Source organism: Anolis sagrei, chromosome 4, assembly GCF_037176765.1.
Source record: "Anolis sagrei isolate rAnoSag1 chromosome 4, rAnoSag1.mat, whole genome shotgun sequence".
NCBI lineage: Eukaryota > Metazoa > Chordata > Lepidosauria > Squamata > Dactyloidae > Anolis > Anolis sagrei.
Window position 1 is genome coordinate 18370544 of NC_090024.1, and position 27003 is coordinate 18397546.

The window sequence follows — 27003 nt, forward strand, 5'->3', positions numbered from 1 at the left end:
ATGTTATATAATAGACTAACCTCTTTTGAGGTCCAAAGTCAAAGTGAATGAGACTATCTCTGTTTTCTCTCCCTCCATCCACACATTGGTGGCAGGACTCCAAACAATTCTCTGTGCTAACCTCTTACCTGTTGCATGCTAGCAGGATTCCCAAGAACAGTGCCTGACATGATAGACTGCTTAATCCACATCTGCCCAGTCCCTACTTCTGTGAAAAATGAGCTTGTCCCACAAGGGTTTTCCTGTCTTACAGAAAGACTGGAACAGAGAGGGGGACATTTCCAACTTGGTTCCAGGACCTGAACCTATCTCCTCCTGCCTGTAGCATAGATCCAACTGCACCATCACCCTGTGCTTGGCTTGGGCTCTTGAATTGCCTTGTGGCCGAGAAAGGCAAAACGAAGGCATTGGCATCCCTCAATAAAGTCTGCCCTACCAAATGTTCCTAATCCACATTACAAAAAGCAAGACACTGAAAATTACACACACCTGCAATGCTGATATTTACTTTGTTCATTTTCCATTGATCACTTCTCTTTTGAAGCCTACACTGAATTGCTGAATGTTCACCTGGAATGCTGCACTCCTTCACTGATAAATATTTGAAGACTTTGAAAATCCCATAGAAGGCAGCGAAATTATTATCAGTGGATCAATGCATACATTTTGTCTCTCCTCTAGCTATTCCCCTATTTGTGACTCTCCCTTTTATTTCTAAGACCTATAATTAGTATTGCAAATGATATAGCCCTCCATGTGGTGCTGAACCACAACTCCCAGTAGAATTAATCAACATAACCAATAGTGAGGAATGCTAGGTGTCAAAGTTCAGTAACATCAGGAAGACAACACAATTACAACATCTTTAAACCCAATTGAGAGGCCAACTAGAATAGCCTTACTGAATCAATTTGAATTATGCTAAATGTTGGCTAGGAACTGCTTCCAACAACATATAGGTTGCATCAACATTACTCTAACTTCCATGACTTAATGATATGGAATTGTGAGTGTTATGTTTGGTGAGTCACAGCACTCTTTAGAAGACAAGACTAAAACTCTTGTAAAACTACAACTCTCACATTTGCATAATATTGACCCATGGCAATTAAGGAGGCCAAACTGTATTACTTCTGCAGTATAGATGAACCTATAGAAGTCCATATTTTGTCCATTTCATGGTTTTGTTGGACATTGTAACTCACCTCTTGAAAGAATGGCTAAGGTTCTTCACTGTCTATAGAATTTAATAATAATAATAATAATAATAATAATAATAATAATAATAATAACACTTTATTTGTACCCCACTACCATCTCCCCAAAGGACTCGGTGCGGCTTACATGAGGCCAAGCCCAAACACAACAATACAAGCAAAATGTCTTACATTCATGAGAATTGATGTGTTCATGAGCAGTGTGGTTATTTTTTTTTAGGTGTATGGCAAGGCCTTTGGGCCACTATAGTAAAATGATATGGTCTCTGGTCAAGTACACTTGCCATTGAATCATTTCCATCTGTTTTGAAACATGCTCACATCCTACGGTAATCAGATGCTAATTTTATACTGTATTCCTTTGAGAGCAGACCAGATGTCTACAACTTGTTAAACATTTCTTCATATTGGTGAGGTTATTTTTGTTTGCTTTGTTCACATGCTAAAATCAACAATACCTGCAGCAAATACTCTGTGGTTTAATTAATCATTTTGAAGAGAGCAGAAAGCATACATTTTTCAGATGCATTGCACAGTCTTAGCCTGCTGGTCTCTTTTTGTATTGTCGAAGGCTTTCATGGTGGAATCACTGGAATGTTGTGAGTTTTCCGGGCTGCATGGTCATGTTCCAGAAGCATTCTCTCCTGACATTTCATCTGCATCTATGGCAGGCATTCTCAGAGGTTGTGAGGTCTGCTGGAAACTAGGAAAATGGGGTTTATATATCTGTGGAATGTCCAGGGTGGGAAAAAGAACTAATGTCTGTTGGAGGTAGATGTGAATGTTGCAATTGGCTAACCTCTGAGACCTCACAACCTCTGAGGTTGCCTGCCATAGATGTAGGTGAAACGTCAGGAGAGAATGCTTCTGAAACATGGTCATACAGTCCAGAAAACTCACAACAACCTAGTCTCTTTTTGTTTTGTGCTGTCAAGTAGTTTCTGGTGATCCTAAGGTGTATCTATCATGGGTTTATTTGACAGAAGCAATTTGCCCTTGTCTTCATCTGAGGCTGAGAGAGTGTGACTTGCCAATGGGTTTCCATGGCTGAGTGAGGATTCACCCTAGTCTCTCAGTCTTTTAAAAATTTTATTACATTTTTACAATATATACAATATAACACTAACAGTAATAAATCTTGCTTTTATCCCATCCACCATCCCTCCCTCCATCATAGACATAATGCTTCCCTGTCAATCTTCTTATAAATTATCCTCTGCTTGAGTATCTATTTTTATTAATAGTCTTACCATCCCTGAGTCATTTATCCAAAGTTTCACCTGATCTTATGGTGATTTAAACCTGCTATTGCTCTGACACGTGTCACTAATAAATAGTTTCCCTATAGCCCCGAACAAATTCTCTTTCATTCCTCCCCTCTCTAATCTTGCTTTATATGTTAATTTTTCAAAGAAAGCTGTGGTCCACATTCTGTTTAACCAATTTTGTATCGATAGATCTACTTTTTTCCATGCTTGGACTTTCTCACAGCACATACAAAAAGTGATAAACCATTATACTATTTTGGCTCAATTGAATTCCACTTTGGAAATACTTGAATTTTTTTAAAGTGCATTATCTACATTCAGTTGGAGGTCATGGCATTTTGCGAACAGTGCTATTTCACAAGTAGATGCACATTGTGGTCCCTATCTTCAAGAGGGGAAAAAAAGACAACCCAAACTACTGTCCAGTCAGCCTCATATCGATACCAGGGAAGATTCTGGAAACGATAATTAAGGAAGTGGTCTGCAAACACTTAGAAACGAATGTGGTCATCACTAATAGACAACATGAATTTATCAAAAACAAGTCATGCCAAACTAATCTGATCTCTCTCTCTCTCTCTCTCTCTCTCTCTCTCTTTGATAGTGCTACAAATTGGGTAGATGCTGGAAATGCTGTGGATGGAGCGTATATGGATTTCAGTAAGGCCTTCCACAAAGTCCCCCATGACCTATTGACAAAGAAACTAATCCAATGTGGGCTAAACAAAACTATGGTTAGGTGGATCTGTAATTGGTTAAGTGAATGAACATAGAGAGCGATTCTCCCCAATGGTTCCTCTTCATCCTGGAAAGAAGTGGCAAGCAGAGTGCCATCAGGGTTCCGTCCTGGGCCCGGTCCTGTTCAACATCTTTATTAATGACTTAGATGAAGGGTTAAAAGGCATGATCATCAAGTTTGCAGATGACACCAAATTGGGAGGGATAGCCAATATTTCAGAAGACAGGAGCAGAATTCAAAACGATCTTAACATGTCAGAGAGATGGGCCAAAACAAAGAAATGTTCAACAGAGACAAACGCAAGATACTCCACTTAGGCAGAAAAAATAAAATGCAAAGATACAGAATGGGGGATGCCTGGCTCAATAGCAGTATGAGATATGAAGGCCATGTATAAATATGTGAGGGGAAGTCATAGGGAGAAGGGAGCAAGCTTGTTCTCTGCTGTCCTGGAGACTAGGACATGGAACAATGGCTTCAAACTACAGGAAAGGAGATTCCACTTGAACATTAGGAAGAACTTTCTGACTGTGAGAGCTGTTCAGCAGTGGAACTCTCTGCCCCGGAGTGTGGTGGAGGCTCCTTCTTTGGAGTCTTTTAAACAAAGGCCGGATGGCCATCTGTCAAGGGTGCTTTGAATGCGATTTCCTGCTTCTTGGCAGGGGGTTTGGCTGGATGGCCCACAAGGTCTCTTCCAACTCTATGATTCTATGATTCCATGATCCTGAAGTCCTCATGGACAACAAGTTAAACATGAGCCAACAATGTCATGTGGAAGCTAAAAAAGCCAATGGGATTTTGCCTGAATCAATTTGGAGTCTAGTGTCTAGATCCAGGGAAGTCATGTTACCCCTCTATTCTTCTGTGGTCAGACCACACCTGGAATCCTGTGTTCAATTCTGGGCACCGCAGTTGAAGGGAGATGTTGACAAGCTGGAATGTGTTCCATAAAAGACAATTAAAATGATGAAAGGTCTGGAGAACAAGTCCTATGAGGAGCAGCTTAAAGAGCTGGGCATGCTTAGCCTGCAGAATAGAAGGCTGAGAGGAGACATGTTGAGAGCCATGTATAAATATGTAAGGGGCAGTCATAGGGAGGAGGGAGCAGGTTTGTTTTCTGCTGCCCTGGAGACTAGGACATGGAAATGTCTTCAAATGAGAGAAAAGGAGATTCCACATGCACATTAGGAAGAACTTCCTCACTGTGAGAGCTATTCAGCAATGAAACTCTCTGCCCCAGAGTGTGGTCGAATCTCCTGCTTTGGAGGCTTTTAAAGAAAGGCTGGATGGCCATCTGTCAGGGGTGCTTTGAATGTGATTTTCCTGCTTCCTGCTTATTGGCAGGGTGTTGGACTGGTTGGCCCATAAGATTTCTTCCAACTCTATGATTTTATGATTCTAATGGAAAGCCATCTGCCCTCCTTGAAGTTGACAGACCTTCTTTAATTTTGCATGTTCTAATAGGTTTTACATTCAGTTACACAATGTTGCCATTCCAGTTGTGTAGCACAATCAATGTGTAGCTCCAAATGTGAAGATTTATGCTATGCAGAACTCCAACATTACCCCACTTATTTATTTATTTTGGAGGGGGGGGTCTTAAGATACAGTTCCTGTATCTATTAAAAAGAACTGTCACTTTTTGTGTGGTGCAGAGGGGCATTGTCTAAAAAGGTAAAGCCTTCAAGACACTTGTCAACTTATGCTGACCCCATGGAAGGAAACTTATAATAGGGTAAGATAATTTCAGTGACCTAATGTGTCCGCTCTCTATGTTTCCCTGCCTCCATCCCTCTGTGTTGTAATCTAATACTTTTAGAGATGTTTCTCCGCCTCTTCTTCTTCATATGTCCTCACTTGACCTTCCAATATGAAGATGGGTTAGATGAACTCCTGGAGTTACTCTCCTAACTTACAATGGACTTGGTTTATTTCTGCAAGACATTGACATGTTTGCTCCTTAATCAAGATCTCTGTTTCATGAACTCTTACAAGAACAGAAGGAAATAGCTACAGAGCAGAGGAGGAACCGCTTGAGAGGCTGCTGCCATTGTCTTTTAACATATTTTGCCTGAAATAGTCAGCTCCTTGTCTCTTATGGTTTTATTTGTCATGTCAGGAGTGACTTAAGAAATTGCAAGTCACTTCTGGTGTGAGAGAATTGGCCGTCTGCAAGGACTTTGCCAAGGGGACGTCTGGATGTTTTGATGTTTTACCATCCTGGTGGGAAGCTTCTCTCTTGTCTCCGCATGGGGAGCTGGAGCTGACAGAGGGAGCTCATCTGTGCTCTAACTAGATTCGAACCTGTGACCTGTTGGTCTTCTGTTCTACCAGCACAGGGGTTTAACTCATTGCGCCACCGAGGACTCCATTTCTTATGGTCAAGGCAGCCTTAGCAGGAATTATTAAGAGCTTGATATGGCTCCTTGTTTTTGAGCACATCTGGCACCCTAAAGGAAACAGAGCTTTTTCAAGCACATAGTAGACTACAAACATTTGACCTGTTGACTGAAAAGTCACAACAGTCTCTTCTACATCTACACACAAATCCAACTTGCAGGATTACCATTAGACAAGAGGAATCCTTCTAATAGTCCGCTAAGTCCATAACTTTAAAAAACCATTGATGGTTCAAATGATTTCACCAGCATCTTCTCACTTACGTATCAATTTATTAAAAGGGCATCTTGGCCTTGTCCCATTTTTATCTTGTATGAGGGGAATATTAAATAAATTTCTTTAAAAGTCAATTATTAATATCCTCCATCTATAAACCATGTCTCCATCTAGAAAGCTTATTGACATGCAGTCTAGACATTTTGAGAGGGGATTTGCTTCATGAATATCAATAAACAGGTTATACCAAAGGCTAAAGAGTAGGGAAATGGTATTAATGAGAGAAGCAGCATTCAAGGGCCGACCGCGATAATACAATAATTAAAAGTTCACCTTTCCTTCATCTTCTTTCTCCTTGAGCCAGCAATTTTGTCAGTCAGATGCCAAAACTTCAACCAAATTTCCACGGGTCTTTTGGAGTGAACATGAGTTGATGCCAGATGAGAATCACACACACACATAGAGAGAGAGCACATTTCCATACTAAAGCAAAACTGTCTTTGACCCAGAGCTGAATTTAGGAATTGGTTTCACCTTCCCTTGAGCTGAGTTTGGCATGGCCTTTTCAACAAACTATGCCTGCCAATGGAAATCATCAGGAGTCTTTCAAAAATGCTAATCTTCTCTTACACTCAGGCCCTCATTTGAAAAGGAAATGTTGGAGAAGCATTTAATTGGAGGGCATATGCAAAAAAACCTATATATTAAAAATCCTCATTGAAGCCCAACACACACACACAGACGCACAGACCCTGTCTGGCATATGACAAAGCCTGTTTCTGAAACCTCTTTGTAGGAAAGCATCATTTGTCAGAAAGCTTACGAGGGAAGACAGCTGATTGCTTTCAGAGATTTTGTTTGACAAAGGCTGCAACCAAATCCCACCTGGAAGCTACCCAGTCATCGGGATAGTAAATCTACTGTGAATTTTAGTCTGGACTTTAGAGGACCTATCCAAAGTCCTGAAATTATTTTTGGAATAGGGTTCAGCCCCCTTCAAGTTCAGATTAATTCACTTCCCCAATAAACTGGAACCCACCATCTATCTTACTTTACTTACTTAGGCAATCCCTCATAGCCCGAGGATGATGGTCCTCCAAGTGTAGTGTCTTGTTAGTGGGTCCATAGGTGGCTGACTGTGTTGCCATATTCTTGATCTGCATGTTCTTCTGCAGGGAGGACATTGGTTTCCAGGTGGAATGCAGTCCCAGTCAGGGTTTGATTGAAGCACCTTCCTCTAAGTACAATTCTCCCTTTTGCCCTCCATTCGTATCTCTTTGAATTGTGCAGTACTGTTGGTTACAGCTGACCTTCAGTTAGAGTGCTCAAGGGCCAGGGCTTCCCAGTTCTCAGTGTTTATGCCACAGTTTTAAGGTTGGCTTTAAGCCCATTTTAAAATCTCTTTTCCTGTCCATCAACATTACACCTCTTGATTGGAGGTATAGTAACTGCTTTGGAAGATGGTGATCGGGCATTTAGACAATGAGATCAGTCCAGTGGAGTTGATGGCATAGGAGCATAGGAGCACCTCTTCAGTGCTGGTGGTCTTTGCTTCTTCCACCATGCTGGCATTAGTTCACCTGTCTTCCTAAGAGAATTATAGGATTTTTTGGATGCAACTCTGATGGAATTGTTATAGGAGTTGAGTGTGACATCTGTAGACAGTCAACGTTTCACAGGCATATACCCCACCATCTATTAGTGACTGAGAGATTGTAGGTAGGGCCACAAAGGTGGGTCAGAGAAGGTCCTTCATGAGACCCCCAGCTTTTATACCAGATGGCTTATTATGGCAGCAAAGAGCTCTGCCAGGAAGGAGGTACTGCTAGCAATATTTCACTAGTGTTAAAACACGATAAAAGGACATCTGACATGTGTGGATCAGGGTGGTTTAGATCCAAATGATCTAATGGCTCCATCTTTCTCCTTTTAGTTATGCATAAAAGGTGGTGTTTGTAAAAAGTAGCAAACATGACCTTAAGTGAAAAGAAAATATGTTCATTAGATTAACCTCTGCAGGAGAGGCCATCCTGTGTGGTCTGTGACTGGGAGCAATAAACTCAATTGCGGGTTTGATTTCTGTAGATGTGATCATTTGCAGATTTAATCAATATGTGCACTGAAGGAAACTTTGACATTCCAGGAGAGAAAACTTCTCTAGGACTTACTATGTACACTAGAGCAATTTCATTGTCAATTACTGGAAGATTATTCCAGGTGAGGCTTGCTCAAAGTGAAATTGGCTCAATTTAGTCATGTGTTTTCACAATAGTCCCCATGAACTGCCATTTGATGGTTAATGAAGTGGGGTGGGGGTATTGAAAGGACATGATGTACCCCATTACCAGATCCAGACTGATGGCATCTGGGTCTTAGTGTTACTAGTCTACATCTGGTTATGGTGCCTAGGTAGACATTAGGGCTGGGCGGTTTTGTTTCGTTAATTCGTAATTCGTTAAAAATTCATTATTTTTTTTATAACGAAGCGATAACGAACCATTCTGGAGCAACTTAAAAATGAAACGAATTTTTAAATTTGTTTCATAAATGCTTCGGATTCGTTATGTATTCGTTTCGTTATCGGTTTGAGGTCGTTTCGTTATTATTTCCGCATATCTGGGGCAAGTTTTATAGTTGTTTTTTGTTTAATTAGTGAAAAAAAATATAATATCACACCAACAGTCAACAACAGAGGGAGAGGGAAGCTTCAGAAGTTCCCCCTGTCCCATTTAGAGGATTTTTAGCGTATTGCGCGGTCGCGTCCGCCATTAACGAATCGATTCGTTATTGTTTCGTATTTGTTTCGTTAATGTTTCATAATTTTTTTAACATTTACGAAATTTCGTAAATTTCGAACTTTTTAAAAGAAAAATTTCAGAATTCTTTTAAATATCGAAACGCAAAACCCCCCAAAAAACGAATCGATTTTAGAAACAATTTTTTCCGTTGTTACCCAGGCCTAGTAGACATCTTTCAGGAGAACTATGGCAGAAAAATCATGACTGCATGGGCTTTGGATATTGTGGAGGGAAGAAGAGATAGAAACATTTACAATGACCAAAAAAAGGCATACACAAGCTCAAGACAGACTTACAGCTGTGTCTGCCACTAATAGAATACCAGCCAAAGTCTCCTTCATATGACTTTATTCTAAGGCTGGCCCTGTTGAAAAACTAACCGCCTCTCTTCAGTTATTGGCATTGGCTAGGGATGCATTTTCCTAATAAATAACGAAGGGGAGAGAAGGCAAGGAGTGTCAGATAAGATGATGAACAAAACTGAAGGTAGTTTACATTAAAATTCTGCATTATTTATTAGCCAGTTGTAGCCACTGGCGTTTTTATACCACACGAAGAATTCATTACTGTCAATTGTCTCGTGTGATGATTTCCATTGGCACACATCAAAACGACTCCTAATTTGACTGGAAGATATTTAGACACATGGAAATGCAAGATTTAAAATGATCAGAATTGAGATGAACAGTTCTTTCAAAATCTGAAAATTGTGTGCAACTGTTACCTTGGTCAAATTCATAATTCAGATTTCAAGTATAGTTCATTCAGATAAAAATCAGTTTTGTAGCCAAGTGCTGCATTGGGGAAGACAAAAGAATACATATGCTGCCTCTTTGTAAATTCCTTGCCCTGCCTCGAAAGAAATGAAATGTGTTTCAGGCTCTGTCTTTTTTTTATTGAAGATGTTCCTCCAATGAGCAAGAATGTTGTTGTTAATTGTCAGAAAGTTGGTGACCCTATGAATGAAAGACCTCCGTGATACTCTGTTATTAACAACCCAGTTTAAGGTCCACCGACTTAGGGCTGTGGCTTTCTTGATCAAGTCTATTCACATGTAATGTGGGTTTTCTCTCTCTTTTGCTACTGCCTTCTGTTTTGCTGAGCACTGTCATCTTTTTTCAAGTAGTCATGTTGTCTTCTGATGTGTCCAAAGCACAAGAGACTCAATTTAATGATTTTGCTTTCTACGGAGTGGCAGTCCATTGTGTCTGCAGAACTCTAATAATAATAAGTGCCTGAAGACCTTGGCCTGCACTTAAACACAATCAGCACTGACAAAATTACCATCTTGCAGCTGCAAAAGACCACCTTACTGGGATCTGCTCGCATTACTTGTCGATAGATCACACAGTCCTAGACACTTGGGAAGTGTCCGACGTGTGATCCAATACAACAGCAAGCAGAGTGATCTCGTTAGCTGTGGGCTCATCTTGTTGCCTTTCAAATAATAATAATAATAATAATAATAATAATAATAATAATAATAATAATAATAATATCTGTAGAACTCCTATAATAATAATAATAACATAATAATAACAATAATAATATCTGCAGAACGCCAATAATAATAATAATAATAATAATAATAATAATAATAATATAATTATTATATTATTATTATGATAACTTTATTTGTACCTCGCTAGCATCTCCCAAGGGATTCGATGCGGCTTACAACGGCCGAAGCCCACACAATACAACAATACAATACATAGCAAATAAAACAGTTAAGCAGAAAAACAATAAAAACAATAGCAATACAACAAGACATTATTAAAAACTGAGCTGGCCGGTGTAGGGGTACAGGATTAAAAGTGCTGATGTGTCGGAGGGATATGGGATTAAAAATATAGGTGCGGTGTGCAGTGTGCGGTGATCTTGGTTCTACTAAAGTGCTTCTGGGGTTTGGTAGTGGGGTTCCTAATCTGAAAAGGCACATTGGAACAACCAGGTTTTCAAATTCTTTCTGAAGACCGCCAATGTAGGGGCTTGTCTGAGATCTTTCGGGAGGGCATTCCAGAGGCGGGGGGCCACCACAGAGAAGGCCCTGTCTCGCATCCCCACCAGGCGCGCTTGTGACGCGGGCGGGATCACGAGCAAGACCTCTCCTGATGACCGGAGTGAGCGTGTGGGTTCGTAGACAACGATACGGTCACGCAGGTAGGGTGGTCCCAAACCGTTCAGGGCTTTGTAGGTAAGCACCTGCACCTTAAATTGGGCTCGGAAAATAAACGGCAGCCAGTGGAGCTCCTTAAATAGGAGGGTTGACCTCTCTCTGTAATGGGCCCCAGTTAACATCCTGGCTGCTGCCCGTTGGACCAATTGGAATTTCTGAGCCGTTGTCAAGGGGAGCCCCACGTAGAGCGCATTGCAGTAATCCAGTTTAGAGGTGACTAAGGCATGGACCACCCCGGCCAGATCAGCCTTAGCGAGGTACGGATGCAGCTGGCGCACAAGTCTCAGTTGTGCAAAAGCCCTCCCGGCCACTGCCGACGCCTGAGCCTCAAGCGTGAGCGATGAGTCCAGGAGGACTCCCAAGCTGTGGACCTGTGGCTTCAGGAGGAGTGTAACCCCGTCCAACACAGGTTGCCACCCTATACCCCGATCTGGTTTACGATTGACCAGGAGGACCTCTGTCTTGTCGGGATTGATCTTCAGCTTGTTCGTCCCCATCCAGATGGACACAGCGGCCAGGCACTCGTCTAGCACCAGAGAGGCCTCCTTGGAATTAGGTGGAAAAGAGTAGTAGAGTTGTGTGTCATCTGTGTAGAGATGGCACTCAACTCCAAAACTCCGGATGACCTCTCCCAGTGGTTTCATGTAGATGTTAAAAAGCATGGGAGATAAAATAGAGCCTTGTGGGACCCCACAGGTCAAAGGCCAGGGGTCCGAGCAGGCATCTCCCAGCTTCACCATCTGGGTTCGTCCCTCCAGGAAGGACCGGAGCCACGACAGAACCGTGCCCCCGAGACCCATCCCGGAGGGGCGACCCAGAAGGATACCATGATCGATGGTATCGAAAGCCGCTGAGATGTCCAAGAGAACCAGCAGGGTCACACTCCCCCTGTCCAGTCCTCTACGGAGGTCATCCACCAAGGCGACCAAAAGCCGATAGCAGCATACTGTGTTTTTGTGTCAGTAAAATAATAATAATAATAATAATAATAATAATAATAATAATAATAATCTTTATTTGTACCCTGCCACCATCTCCCCAAAGGAACTCAGGGAGGCTCACAGAAGTACTCCAAGTGCCACATGCAGACAATAATACATAAGTATAAATACAATGACATAAGTATAATAGCTGTGCATAAAAATCTCATTAATAAAATTATTTTTAAAATTATAAAAATATATATTTTTAAAAATGAACATTATAAAAACTCTCCTTCAGCACTATATTTCAAATGAATTGATTTCTATCCTGTCAGACAGTAAGGATGTTTCTGGCCAGATAATGCTGGGTTACAGTGAATAGTAGGCATGACAACAAAGGATCAAAAGTGCATTGCAATTAGACAGATTTACAGAGCTGAAACATGGGTACGGCAGCCCTTCAGCTGTAGGTTGTTGGACTAAAGCTCCCAGCATAGCTAGTCAAATTACAATTCAACAATATATGGAAGGCTGCACAATTCCCACCATTGCTCTGAAGCTCTTTGGGCCTCAGGGGATGGCACTGGCAAATATCCTCCAAAGAAATCCTGTCAGGAGAACCCTTCAACAGGTTCACCTTAGGGTTGCCATAATTTAGAAATGACTCAAAGACACACAACAATAACAGACAGCAAATAATAGCTTTTAGTCCCATAATAAAATCAAAGCTCTTCTGCTTATATAATCATTTTTTTGTTGTTGGGGCAGATGGATGTCTAACAAAAGGCAAATCGCACCTCTCTTGGTGCACTAGAGTCTCTGAGTTCCCCTAATACCAGCAGAGAGTGTTCTTCAGTAGTTCTTCCCTTTACACTTGCAATAAGGCCTTTACATCTTTATCCTTAGCCTATGCAGTTTATTGTCCAGGGCACCTCATCCCAAGTGGCCAAGAACCCCAAAAGCCAAGCATTCATGAAATAAGGAACTTAGAGTAAGGGATTTGTTCAATAGATGCTGGAAACAAAGAGGTATCAACACTTTTCATAGAATCACAGAGTTAGAAGAGATCACATGGGTCATCTAGTCCAACCCCCTGCCATGCAGGAAATGCACAATCAAAGTCCACTTGACAAATGTTCATTCAGCCTCTGTTTAAAAGCTTCCAAGGAAGAAGCTTCCATCACACTGCTGCTGAACTGCTCGTACAGTCATGAAGTTCTTCCTAATGTTCAGGTGGAATCTCCTTTCCTGTAATTTGAACTTTTGCAAAGTGATTAGTGACAGAGGGGATTCTATATGATGCCTGCCCTTTGTTTTTACCTGCTTGTCTCTTACTTTGGTTTATGTACTCACTTTTTTTCTTCTTACTTGCAGAGGTTCCCTTGTATCTCCCTTCTTCAAGAATTTAGTCAGTCATTTTGTTCCCTTGTATGGGAAGAGGCATCCATCAGCTTCTAGCCCCAAGTAATGACTAACAGCTTACAAAGGGTTCTTCTAACCAAATATAGGACAACCTCACTTCTCTGTCTCCTTTCCTTTCCTAAATTGGATTTTCTGAGACATGAATGTAAGTTTTCTTTTTTACCTTATAGGAATATCCAGAGTAATTATTCATTTTCCATCACAAGCTTATATTCACTATCCTTGCTGCATTCTGCTAAACATCGATATCACATATTCCTACAGCAGCTGTACTGAATAGTAGTTGCCAGATACCACTTCAAACAGACCTAATAATAAAACACTTTCTTTATATTCCATCCTTCTCCGCAGGGGTCTCAGAGAGGATTACAGCATTTACAAACATAGACAAACATTCAATGCCTTTACAATCATATACAATGAGACACACAAACACAAACAAAGGCAGAGACTTCTCCTTTCATTTCCAGCTTCTGGAGGCGGTGCTCATCTCTGGCTCTAGGGAGGTGATTTTCTCAATTTTCAAGCTGAGGGGCCTACGTTGTCACCTCCTGGTTGTGTGGCTGGCAAGATTGCTTGGAGCGTCTCTTCTTCCTTTCCCCACCAAAGCGGTACCTATTTATCTACTCATATTTGCATGTTTTCAAACTACTAGGTTGGCAGGAGCTGGAGCTGATAGACGAGAGCTCACCTTGTCTCACAGATTTGAACTGCCAACCTTCAGGTCAATGGTTTAACTCATTGTGCCACTGCAGTGCCACCTATGGTTGCAGACATGACATCCTACAAGATGGCCTAAGCATGGAGATTGAAATCTTCCAGCATCCCAATCCATGGAGATTCCATTACTACCTCCAAGGCCACCTGGACAGCTCAAGTAGGGACTGTTCAGCAACAGTGTGGGCAGTCTATCAATATCTCTGAAATGTCCTTGCTACCCACCTAACACTCCAGAGATTAGGGGATAGGATGCCTGGTCAGAAGCATGTTATCCTGATGGACCAAAGCTGCTCCATTTCCATGTCATCTCCCCCCCCCCCCCCCCGTCTCTAAGCTGTGTAATCTATGAAGCAAATTACACCAAATAATCTTTCCCTTCTTAGTTCCACCATCATTCCCCCTGCACAAAGAGTATCTAGTGGGAAGAGATTTGGTTGTGCAACTGGGTACAGTTCTTGATTCATTCTCATCACTGCTCTTGTTATGAAACATTTAATTATCTTTGGAATTACACACTGCATGATAATTGTCTGCTGCTCTCTCATTCCCAACGTATGTTATACCACATTGACTCATGGCCAAAGCCTGCCTTCACAGAGAAGCAACCTACTTCAAAGGAAAGACGGATCTTGAATTTATTTTCATTGCATCCATTAACATACATTTCAACCAGAACAACAGAGGAGGTGGTTGAAAGTTCTAAGGGAGGGATGGCGTGGAAGGGAATGGATGCTTCAGCTAAACACAAATCATTGTGCTCTGCCCTCTTTTTAAAGAACCAGGCAAACACAGGCACCACCTCTTGGCTTCTTTCCAGTGTTAATTGGCAACATTAACATTACAGGAAATGCTTTCTTTGAAAGAGGGAAGGCAGAAAGAAAGTTTAGCCACTCTGTTGCCTCAGGCAGACAATGTTAGCAGCTTCATTCCAAGGGTGTGGCCATTTATTAATCTGAAGCACATATGGCTTCTGTGGGAACAAAGCCAGTAGGAACCCATGAGCAACTCAGATTGTGCTGAAGGAGCAGATAAACACAGCACTACCCAAACTATACATGATTCAGATCTATAACCTAGATTGGATTGAGCAGCTTACATGGCCTTGAGATTTGGGGCTGAAGTTCTCGTAATTCCTAATTATCAATCTTCTGAGATGGAGAATAATGGGAACTGAAATCCAACACATTTGGATGCTGGGTTGCCTATCCATGACCTAGGGGATTGTGGTTAGAAGGCACATTAGTAAATAATTGATAAGGAGAATGAAAAGAAACATAAGGATTTGGGTCCTTTTGATTAGTTCCAAACAGAGCAAGCTAATTGGATCAGTTGCTAAATTATGATAAATGGTTAGTGGCATTCCCATTGACACACTGAGTATGATGGAGGACATAATGGAATGGATTAAGAACAGTTGGATTTCTTGGAGGCTTTTCATGGGTAGCTAGGAGAAAAGTTTGAAACCCAAAGGAGTCACATTACAGTGAAAGGCTGGGAGAAAAACCCATGAAATATAGATAGAAAATCACCCTCAAAGACTGTCCTGTAAAGGCTCACCCTAGAGCTGGTTCTACCTGGTGAAATCCAACCTGCAACATCAAGATCCACTGGAGAATTAAGACTGCTTGTTATAGGGTTCCACCAGTATTGGAAGGGCTTCCTATTCCTTGTTGCTATCACTAATGACCATGTGCTTTCTTCTGTGGTCTTAGCATATATGGCTGCTTGGAGGAGAAGATGAAGTGGATGGAGATTACTGTCCCTCCTCTTTACACTTGTAACTGTTCCCTTTGATTAGAGAGAACAAGTGAAGACACCAAAGGGCCAGTAGCATTAGTAGCTTGGTAAAGGGTCATCAGGACCAGGGTTTGACAGTTTCTCTCAGTTGGGGTGAAACAGTTTCTCTCAGTTGAGGTGAAAGCTTAGCACAGTGGTTTTAAACCTGTGGTTCCTCAGATGTTTTGGCCTACAACTCCCAGAAATCCCAGCCAGTTTACCAGCTATTAGGATTTCTGGGAGTAGAAGGCCAAAACATCTGGGGACCCACAGGCTGAGAACCACTGGCTTAGCAGCTCTCCCCTCCAGATGTCAGCCTTGGCCATCGCTTCCCACTTTTTAAAGATTAAAAACATAGACTAGATAGCTCTTGGTATCCCTTCCCTTCTATGAGCTTATAATGTCCCAGAAAGGGATAGTTTCTTTTCCCTCTCTACTTGTGTTCTGCATTAGATTCACCATATTTTTCTCCTCACAGAGGCTGGTATTTGATCCTGCAGAAGTGTCTTGCAAGATTGAGCATTGTGACTTCCGCAGAAATAGTTGTACATGTTTGTTTGTTTGGGGAAAAAAGAGCAGACGGAAATTTGAATGTTTCCTCCATGGAAAATTATGAGACTCTAATTATTACTTCGGAGTTATAAAGCCTGGCATTTACATTCAGCATCAGAGCAGGTAGATTTCCACTGCAACTCATTGTGGGAACATCCAGATTTTTGTTTTCTCTCCCTCTCCCAATTTACATTTTGTTCCCAAACACTTGTATTATGTAACAACCCGAAGCTGTGCAGACTTGAAACTGGTATCCAAAGGAACGGTGTGTTTCCCAGGCTCCAGTAGCTGAAGGGCTCAGAGCATTGAGGCGCCCACAGAGGTTTTAATCTTTTAACACCTGGGTTGACGTCGATGAGGCTGGCTTTTTGCTGTCAGCTCTGGGAGAGGGAAATCAAAGTTGTTGCCATGTAGCATTGAGGGCACAACAGAAGGTTTGAGGGCAGGAGCATTGCTACAGCTTGCTTTGTGCTGATTCATAAGGTTTGGCAGAGGAGAATAAAGTGAATCACCTGTGGTTGACATACGCAAAATTTCTGTTCGCTGTCAGGAATCATTTGCCCCATGACTTTAATGTCTCACAGAAATCTCTCCTCCAATTTATAATACAAAGAAAACATAAGTCCAGATGAACAGACTGTATAAGCATGTGTTCAAAAGTATAAACTGGTAGTGAAAGGAAGAAACTATGATTCCATATAGAACAAGCCGAAGAGCTGCACAATCGTCTCAAATTAAAAACAGGAAACAGTAAGAAGTATTCAGTGTAATAGTGACATAAACATCCCCCAAGGGAAAATGTCAAATATAGCCTTGGGCTTTTAGTCAAGGGAGACATTAATAAGGCTAATTCCCCAAGGGCAGTAAAAAAAAGCTTGCCCCCAAGGAAGCAAAAAAAGATATAATCTTGCTATTGTGTAGGGAATATGATCCGTCAAGGAGTGTCTGTGTATTATACCCATGATCAGGAAGGAAGTTTTGCAAATGCGTGTTTTTTGTATGGATGTTTATACCAGGCTTGTGCAATTCAGCTGGAGGATGATCCGTTTTTGGTATCCAAATTGTGTTGGGTACCCAGATAAATTTCCAGGAGCCTCCTAAAAATCAGCTAATGGAAAAATATGTTTTTGGTTAGGCAGCTGAAAGATCCAGAAAGATCTCACCCATTGGCAGGAATGGGGAACTTATGAGGCTCCCCTTTTTGTTTTCTTTCATGGAGGCCTGGGTTTGAGCAACAGGATTAAGGAAGCACCTCTCCTGGGACCTTTCCCGTCTTCCTTTCAAGGAAGCCTGGGTTTGAAGAGTAGTGTTAAGGGAGCATCCTTCCTGGGTTCCTTTTCTTTCTTCCTTTTGAGGGAGCATGGATTTGAGGAACAGGGTTGAGGAAGCATGCACCGCATGCTCCTGAAAAGAAGGAAAGAAGCTGCACCCGACAACCACGTGGGCTGTTTCGGCCTGGAAAACCTGCTGACTGAGCCCTAACTGTTATGGGCAGTTGAACAAGCCAAACAAGCTGGATTGGTCAAAGGGAACCAACCAAACCGAATCCGTGCACAAGTCTAGAATATATATTGAGGTGAGAACAACCTGATTGTGAATAGTGTGGGTTCAGCAACCTTTAGTTCTTACCCTAATGTCATTTGGATCCTAATTTCAAAAGTTTTCTGTAAGCAATTTCATATACAGAAGAGCATGCTGGTGTCTGTGTCAGTGGGATGAATCTCTACTGAGTTTTAGTCTGCATTTAGAGGAGTTAAGTTGTTAAACCTATTTTGGGGCTCAATGAGATGGCTTCCATGTCAGTGGGGTTGTACAGCCAGTCTGAGTTTTGGACTAAATTTAAACGGAGCTATCTAAGGTACTTAGTTTAGTTGATGGGAAGGGTTCAGAACCTTGGATAGCTCCTTTAGCATTGAGAATAAAACTTAGAATGGATTGGGTTGTTGTAGGTTTTTCCGGACTATATGGCCATGTTCTAGAGGCATTTTCTCCTGATGTTTCACCTGTATCTATGGTAAGCATCCTCAGAGGTAGTGAGGTCTGTTGGAAGTAGGAAAATGGGTTTATATATAACAGATATATAAACCCATTTTCCTACTTCCAACAGACCTCACTACCTGTGAGGATGCTTGCCATAGATGCAGGTGAAACGTCAGGAGAAAATACCTCTAGAACACGGCCATGTAGCCCAGAAAAACCTACAACAACCCAGTGATTCCGGCCATGAAAGCCTTCGACAATACCTGGAATGGATTCTTTGCTCTTCTGATCTGGAAGTCATCAGCTACCATTGTATTAAACACTGCCAACTCACAAAAGCCTCACACTACCTAAAATACTGTGTCTAGTTCTCAGCATCACCATTCCAAAAGGATATTGACAAGCTTGAATGTATCCAACCAAGACTGAGAATTGGCATGTTAGCCATCTTTCAATATCTGATGTTCTGTCCTCTCAAATATGTTTTGTTTGTTTGTTTGTTTGTTTTTTTGCTGTTCCAGAGATTGGAACACGACCTAATGGATCCACATAACAAAACAAAAGCATCCATTTAAACATTAGGGAGAACACCTTTAGCAGCTAGTCAATGGTGGACATAGCTATATTAGTCTGCTTCATCTTCAATCACAGAATCATACAATTGGAAGTACCCCAGAGGCAGGTGAATTCTCCTTCTCTTGAGATCTTTAAACAGAGGTTGGATGAGTATATCTCAGGAAAGCTTTCTTAGTGTCTTACATGGCAGAGGTTGGACTAGATGCTTCTTCCAATCACTTCCAGTTCTATGCTTCTGTGATTGAAGGAGAAACAGACTAATAATGTATTGTCGAAGGCTTTCATGGCTGGAATCACTAGGTTCTTGTGGGTTTTTTCGGGCTATAGAGCCATGTTCTAGAGGCTCTAAAATTATAACAGCTAAACAACAGAGAGGAAAAAACCAGGCACACCTCCCAGCAACAGATTTCCCCAGGCTCAGGCAGGCCTTCAAATGCTAATGAAGGTGATCAGCTAAACATTCACACCTAACTGCAGCAGGGAAGAGCTCCTTGCCCCACCCCAGCCATTCCACAGATATATAAACCCATTGTCCTAATTCCAACAGACCTCACTACCTCTGAGGATGCTTGCCATAGATGCAGGCAAAACGTCAGGAGAAATGCCTCTAGAACATGGCTCTATAGCCCGAAAAAAACCACAAGAACATAGCTAATAATCTTAGCTTGAATCAACTACTCCAGAAGTGAGCCAAAATAATATGAACCTGGGTGCTATGACCTTATTAGAGGTGTTGCATACACAACCAAAAAATGCTTCAATTTGCATTTTCCTGGTCTGTAGTGATTGTGTTAATGCCACACACGTTCTTATTAAATGGAAATAAGAACAGCATTACCAGTTGCATATTTTCCCTATACGAGCTCACTTTGGGGTTAAAATCTGGTCTTGAGGTGGCCATGTGTGCTATACCTTGTGTTATTTCTGATCACACAGCCAAGGCCACTCCATGTGTTTTCCTCCCCCATGCATGATTTTATACATATGCCTCAATAGGACAATGGTCGTCCTTTGAAGTGAAGCAACACAGGTGGTATTTAAATGCTAATAGAAGGAGGTCTGCTTATATTGATATGCATTTAGGGAGATCTACCTGTGCCACTTATCAATCCAAATCCCACTTTCCAAGTCAACACTGAACCTAACTCAGTATGACACACAAAATAACTAGATTTTTTCATAAAATTGCATGTAAAAGATCAGTCTGTTAAACTGTGGGGTGAAAAGAACTGATTTTGAATCCTCAAGAATGGTGTGTGTTATGCCAGAACTAGATATGAGGGACTACATTTTTTTTTTCCTTTCATGTAGACAACCCTAGAGAATCTATATGATTAGGTCAATGGAGCTCAGTTGTAGTAATCTCCAAACTTTATTTGAATGCCAATGAAAATTCTGTATCAGGTCTCTTAACAGATTCCTTATTTGCAGATAGGGTTGAATTAGATGGCTTAGATAAAACCTGAAATGGTTCTTCCTCCCCTCCTTATCACCTTCAGAAAAGACAAATATTGCCCCAGATCCTAGAATTCAGGAATGCAGTCTTTCTTCCTGTTCAACCAAAGGCAAATGCAATGAGATAAACTGAAAATTTTCCAATCATTGTGATCTTGAAATTATGAGTTCCAGTTTTTTTAAAAAAAACTTTGGCTAAAACAAATGGACTTCTATATCACCATTTTGTTCTTTTTCAGTGAAACCTGTTTTTATGAGTTTTTAGTTAAACTTTATGTGAGCTTTTGAACTCCGGAATGCCTATGTTATCTGTATAGTTTGTAATTGTTTATGCAACAACTATGAAGTTCTGGGGCAACTTGTCACTGCATTTAAACCAAGCACAGGTGGTTTCTGTTAGCTGTTGTTTTCTGTTTTTGAATATATATATATATATATATATATATATATATATATATATATTGTGCAATAACTAATCTTTTGAGATATATAATCCAATGTGCTGTTTGGTGTTCATTTGGTTGAACTCAGTTCTGTTAGGTCAAATCTAGCCTCTTATCCTAAGTTCAAGTGACACCTCTGCCATAAATTCTCCATGAGTAGTACCAGTGGAAAAGACACGTATGTTTCTTTATACATTGGGCAGAAAAATATTAACAACCCAAATGCAGTTGAACAAGAAGGTGATTAGAGACAAAATATTTGAGATAGAGGCAACTGACAACTTGCAGACTAGTAAACAGTGGTTTCATCACTTGGTATCCTCGACTAAAGAGTGACAATATTGTCAACAATATTTTCAAGACTTAACATCTGTAGCCCTTAGAAAAGCGTTTACAGCTCTGCACTTCCAAACAATGTCATCAGGCTGGCTAGAAGGAAGATATAGAGCACTGATTCTCAACCTTCCTAATGCCACGACCCCTCAATACAGTTCCTCATGTTGTGGTGACCACCAACCATAAGATTATTTTTGTTTCTACTTCATAACTAATTTTGCTACTGTTATGAATTGTCATGTAACTATCTGATACGAAGGATGTATTTTCATTCACTGGACCAAATTTGGCACCAGTACTTGATATTACCCAATTTGAATACTGGTAGGGTTGGAGGGGGGCTGATTTTGTCATTTGAAGTTGTAGTTGCTGGGATTTATAGTTCACATACAATCAAAGAACATTCGAAACACCACCAGTGATGGAATTGAACCAAATTTGGCACACAGAACTCTCACAACCAACAGAAAACACTGAAAGGGTTTGGTGGGGATTGACCTTGAGTTTTGGAATTGTCGTTTACCTAAATCCAGAGAGCACTGTGGACTCAAGCAATGATGGACCTGAACCAAACTTGGCACTAATTCTCAATATGTCAAAATGTGAACACTGGTGGAGTTTGGGGAAAATAGACCTTGACACTTGGGAGTTGTAGTTGCTGGGATTTATAGTTCATCTACAATCAAAGAACATTGTGAACCCCACCAATGATAGAAGTGGGCCAAACTTCCTACACAGAGCCCTCATGACCAACATTAAAGGTTGCCACATTTGCATTCGCAGCCCAAAAAATTTGAGCTAAATTAGTAAAGTCCACAGCAGAGGCTAGAAATGGAAATGGAGAAAGCTTGGGATGATACAAATCAGACATTTGTTATTGTTATTGTTATAATGTCACTGCTAATATAATTTTAAAGTGTATATTGAATAAGTTTTAATATTTACATTGGAAAGTGCTTATTGTAGTTTTGAAGGCTGTATATTATTTGATGTCATGGCCTATAGCTGGTACAATAAACAATTCATTCATTCATACTTCACATTTTGGGGCAGAAAAATGTTGAGATTAGAAGCATTCAGATATGTCACCATGGACATCTCATAGGTAGGTGGGAGGACTCTGAGACAAAAAATAAAAATGGCAGAATTGTTGTCTATCTCTAAGCCTCGCTGTAAGGAAACAGACTGGTATCATGAGCTGTAAAACCTTTAAATCCACTTTCACCAGTTAATAAACAACATGGAAGGAAATGCCAGTTTGATGTTGTAAGCTGTCAAATACATTAACAGGCACATTATGGATATTTGGAGTGCGATGCCAATCATGGGATTTTATGTGGACTGTTTAATGTTTTGGTTTTAAACATGTATGATGCTCTGTGTCCATGTGCTACCGGAATGTTTATTTTTAAAGAAGTAATAAAAGTTCTTTGCAAGCAATGCTTTCAGTCCTAAGATGTTTATGTGTGTATGTGTCCTCAAGTTGCCTATTGACCCCTAAATTTCATATCACTTTTTAAAAGGCAAGAGATATTCACATGGGTTTTTCCAGTTTCTTCCTCTGAAATAGAATCCACAGCACCTGGTACTCCTTAGCAGTCTCTCATTCAAGTACTAACCAGGGTTAGCCTTGCTCAACTTCCAGGATCAGATGTCTTTGGAGTATTTAGGCCATGGGTCCCCAAATAAGTGATATTAAATGCTTTCCCTTCCCATTGGAATCGACTGCACTTTTATGAGGTCTTTAGCCAGAAGGGAATCCTTTGTTGGGATGTGTTAGCTGGCCCTGATTGTTTCCTGACTGGAATTACCCTGTTTTCTGAGTGCCCAGGCATGGATCAAGGGACATAAGAGGCATTGCTGACTAATTCAACCAGAGAAGTCAACTAGAGCAGAGCACTTGATGAACCAACCTGGACACAGCATATTTTTTGAGAATGCAGAAATGCTGGACCACTCTAGCAACCATGTCAGACTACACAAAGACGCAACTGAAATCCACAAGCATGTGGACAATCTCAAGAGAAAGGTGGAAAACCATAAAATGAACAAAATCTGGCTACCAGTATTTTAAAAACTCTAAAATCAGGACAGTAAATAAGGAACAACACTCAGAAAACAGGGGAATTCCAGAAAAGAAAGAATCAGGGCCAGGTAACCTGCCAACAAAGGATTCCCCCAGGCAGGAAGCAGCCAGGCTTTGAAGCTGCAAGGACACTCAATGCTAATCAAGCTGGCTAATTATAACATTCACATTTGCCTCAAGTAGACAAGAGTTCTTTCTCCACCCTGGACATCATTCCACAGATATATAAATCTCACTTGTCTAGTTTCCAACAGACCTCCCAACCTCTGAGAATGCCTGCCATAGATGTGGGTGAAACATCAGGAGAGAATGCTTCTGGAACATAGCCATAAAGCCTGGAAATACTCACAGCAACCCACACTAATTACACCAATGTGTCGCGTACAAATTGTGTGTTCCTCAAACTGCAATATTTTTTGTGCTAAACCCAATTATTCAACATAACTGAAAATTCTGTCAACAGCCCTAAACTTATATGTCTCAAAAATGTAAAAAAAAAAAACCCTCATAATTTCTCTGGAGAAAAAAAAGTTTTCTTCATTGTCATGTGTAAGAACCAAAAACCTTCAACCCTAATATTTAATACCATGTTTCTTCTTTTCTTTTCTATTTTTCCAAGGAGTATTCAAGCTCAGGAGGATATTGCCAGGTACTTGAATTTCTGCATAGTTTAGTTCGTGAGTGTTAGTGAGTCCATAAAAACTTATTTGTTTCTTCACAATGTTTGTTCTCTTTTCTCTTTTTCTTCTTCTGGGTCAGGCAATGCCAGGAACTTTCTGTCTCCGTGTGTCTGTGGGCGTAAAGCATACAGAGAAGATATCCCAATCAATATTTAGCTTTTACACAGTCGTTAACGTTTGGTGTTTGTTTTTCCCAGACCTGCCAACTGTTTACATGCCAAACAGATCACGTTTTGCCTGTTGGATTTCTGAGTTGGGCCTTAAATGTTTCATATATCCAACTGGTTTGCAGCACCTTAAACCTGAACTGCACTATATGCGAGAATCCAAATACTCCTACAAACAGCTGTCGGATTCTATACTTTCTTTGTTTTGAATCCAGGAGAGTTTTCAGAGCATGGTACAATAAAGGTATTTTGTCAATAAACAGAAGCTGGGTTCAGGAGGCGGGAGGAGGGAAGTTTACTTGAACTGCTCTCAACTCTATGCAAAGCAATAACAAGCAGGCAGGATTGCTTCATTTCATCCCGGCACTAATTTGATGTTCCTTTGTCTGCAATGGCGGGTGGGAGAATGATAACGCTGCACATTTCTGACATCTGGACATGGCGGTGTTTAATTTTTTACACCCATTTAATGCACATTCATACAACTCAGTGATGTATAACATTTTGCCCTGGCTTCTCAATCAATGGGATGACTACTATATAAGAATTGTTGCCTACCCAACTGTCAGCTGTCTTAAGCGTATATTAAAAACCAACCTTTTACACTGCAAGAATGGTTGACACCTATTTTATCTACAGTGCTGTTAAATCATTCATCTCCCTGTGCTATTTGAATCTATCTACATATCAATTCAGCAGAGCAGGGTTAGAATAGAAGAAAAGGCCTGCCTGATCAAACTATGATCCCATTGAGGCATTTTGACCCTGTGGTCTGTTGCTGGAACAAGGCTTTCCACATTTGGTGATGCTTTTGACCATTGATGAGTGCTAAGATAACACACCAAACAGCCCTTTTCCTTCATAAAGCAATGCAGTTGAGAACTCCGCATCTGGAGGAGAATGGGGTAAACTGTAGGGGTGATGCAGATATCTGAAGTGGCTTGGGATGGTGTAATAGCTGGTCTATTTTAACCTTCGTTTATAATTTTTGTGGCATTTTAATGATGATATTTTTAATTATCTTTTAACATACATTCAAGTTTGAATGTATGTTAGTTCACTATTATGGGAGTCTTAGGATAGTGATTATTGTCTATTTGTGCACATTTCTGTTTTTGTTTTTAATGTTGATACGGTCAATGGACTAATCAATAAACTTTGCTTGATTACTATTATTATTATTCCATTGATGAGTGACAGCTGGTTTTAGCAACTTTTAAATAGGTTTACCATCAGTATGGTATAGTGGTTTGAGCATAGACTATGGCCCCATCTACACTGCCATATCATGCCATTTGGACACTTGTATAATGCAATTTAACCTCACTGAACTGCATTATATGGCAGTGTAGATGGGGTAACAACTCTGGAGATCAGGGCTAGAATCTAGACTTGTGCACAAATTTTGTTTCTTCCGTGCTCACCTTTTCCTTTGGTAGCTTCAGTACTATGAGAGCCCATAATGGTAAGGACCCTCCTGGTACGAAAACCCACCTGCAACAAAAGCAAGAAGAGGCCAATCTTGACTCCTCCTCTGTTTTTTGACATCACAGTTTAATCTTTTTTGAAAATCCCTCACCAAACAAAAAGATAACCCTCATTCCCTGAAAACTACTACCAGTTACCTCTCCTTTTCCAGGAGGTCATCACTCATCCTTACCTCGAAGTGGGGAGCCTCCTGAAAGAACGTCCACCTGCCTGCAGCCAAGTGCCTCTCCTCTAGAATAGAAACAGGTAAGAAACCTCCTTAAAGTGTGCATGCCTGCCTGCAGCAGAGCACCTCTCCTCTAGAGTAAGAAATAGCTTTAAGGACTTGCCCCACTAAATGCCTTGGAAAGAGTGCATGTGGCGTGTAGGCCTGGGAGAGAAACCAAATGCCTGTAGCACCTCTCCTCTAGAGTAGAAACAGCTTAAATGATGGGAAGGGGAGCCTGGGAAGCTCTCTCCCCCCCCCCCCCATAATGGGCTGATAGAAAATAGATCTTTCAGCACTCCAGAGTGAAAACAGATATCTGCCCTGATTTTGGGAGGCTTCCAAAAAATGGATCGGGGCCCCCACTGAAAGCTGGGACACTGAAACAGATCAAGGTTTATCCAGATTGCACAAACCTACTAGAATCCCACTCAGTCATGGAAACCCTCTTGGTTATCTTGGGCGGGTCATACTCTCTCATCCTGTAACAAATATTGCAATGAAAACCCCATGACAGACTTACCTAAGGGTCGTCATAAGTCTGAGGCATATAGCAACAAACACAGGTGGGATGGTATTTGCTTTGAATGCAGAAGGTACCTTCAGGTCGGATTGGTATAAGGCTTTCCATAAGTCAGGTCTGGAACCCACTGCTGTTTTGAGCAAAATTCAGCTGAGAACTCACACCCATGAGTCTTTTTGTGGTTACAACTTTTAAGATTCATGGAAGAGATGGGAGATGAGAATTTTCAAGTAAAACTGCTGTTCCTGGTAGCCTTCAATTGTGTGAATTATTAGTTTGGAAATGTTTTAAGATGAGATGTTGTAGGTTTTTTGGGCTACATGGCCATGTTCTAGAAGCGTTCTCTCCTGACATTTTACCTGCATCTAAGGCAAGCATCCTTAGAGGTTGTGAGGTTTTGACCTATGAGGATGCTTGCCATAGATGCAGGTGAAACATCAGGGGAGAATTTTCTAGAACATGGCCATATAGCCCAAAAAACCTACAGCAGCCCAGTGATTCTGGCCATGAAAGCCTTTGACAATACATTGTTTTAAGGTGACTTTTGCCCCAAAACCTTTGGCTGGGGACTGAGAGATGAAAGTCTTTGGTTGTTCCAAAAAAGCCACTCTGGTAGAAAGTCTGTTTTTGAAACTGTGGACAGTCACTGCCAATTGCTGTGGTCCATGCAACCTGACACTCCAGATATTTTGTATCCTTCACAATGTCACACTTTTGGCCTGACTAGCTGGGATTTCTGGGAGTCATAGTTCAAAATATCTAGAAAGACCAGGTTGCCTCTCACTACTATAGATAATGTGGATCTATCCAATGGCCTGATTCATTGCCCATTGATTGCTGAGGAGTCTGGTAAC

General features: G+C 41.0%; 1 long non-coding RNA gene across 1 annotated transcript; it reads right to left on the bottom strand.

Annotated features, from left to right (window-relative positions):
- Positions 1-23614: 23614 nt before the first annotated feature.
- On the bottom strand, positions 23615-25881 carry LOC137096797 (uncharacterized). The gene is made up of 3 exons (XR_010909722.1): positions 25594-25881; positions 25358-25427; positions 23615-23876 (listed from the first exon to the last, which is right to left on the bottom strand). It is a non-coding gene; the product is annotated as an uncharacterized lncRNA (long non-coding RNA).
- Positions 25882-27003: the final 1122 nt, after the last annotated feature.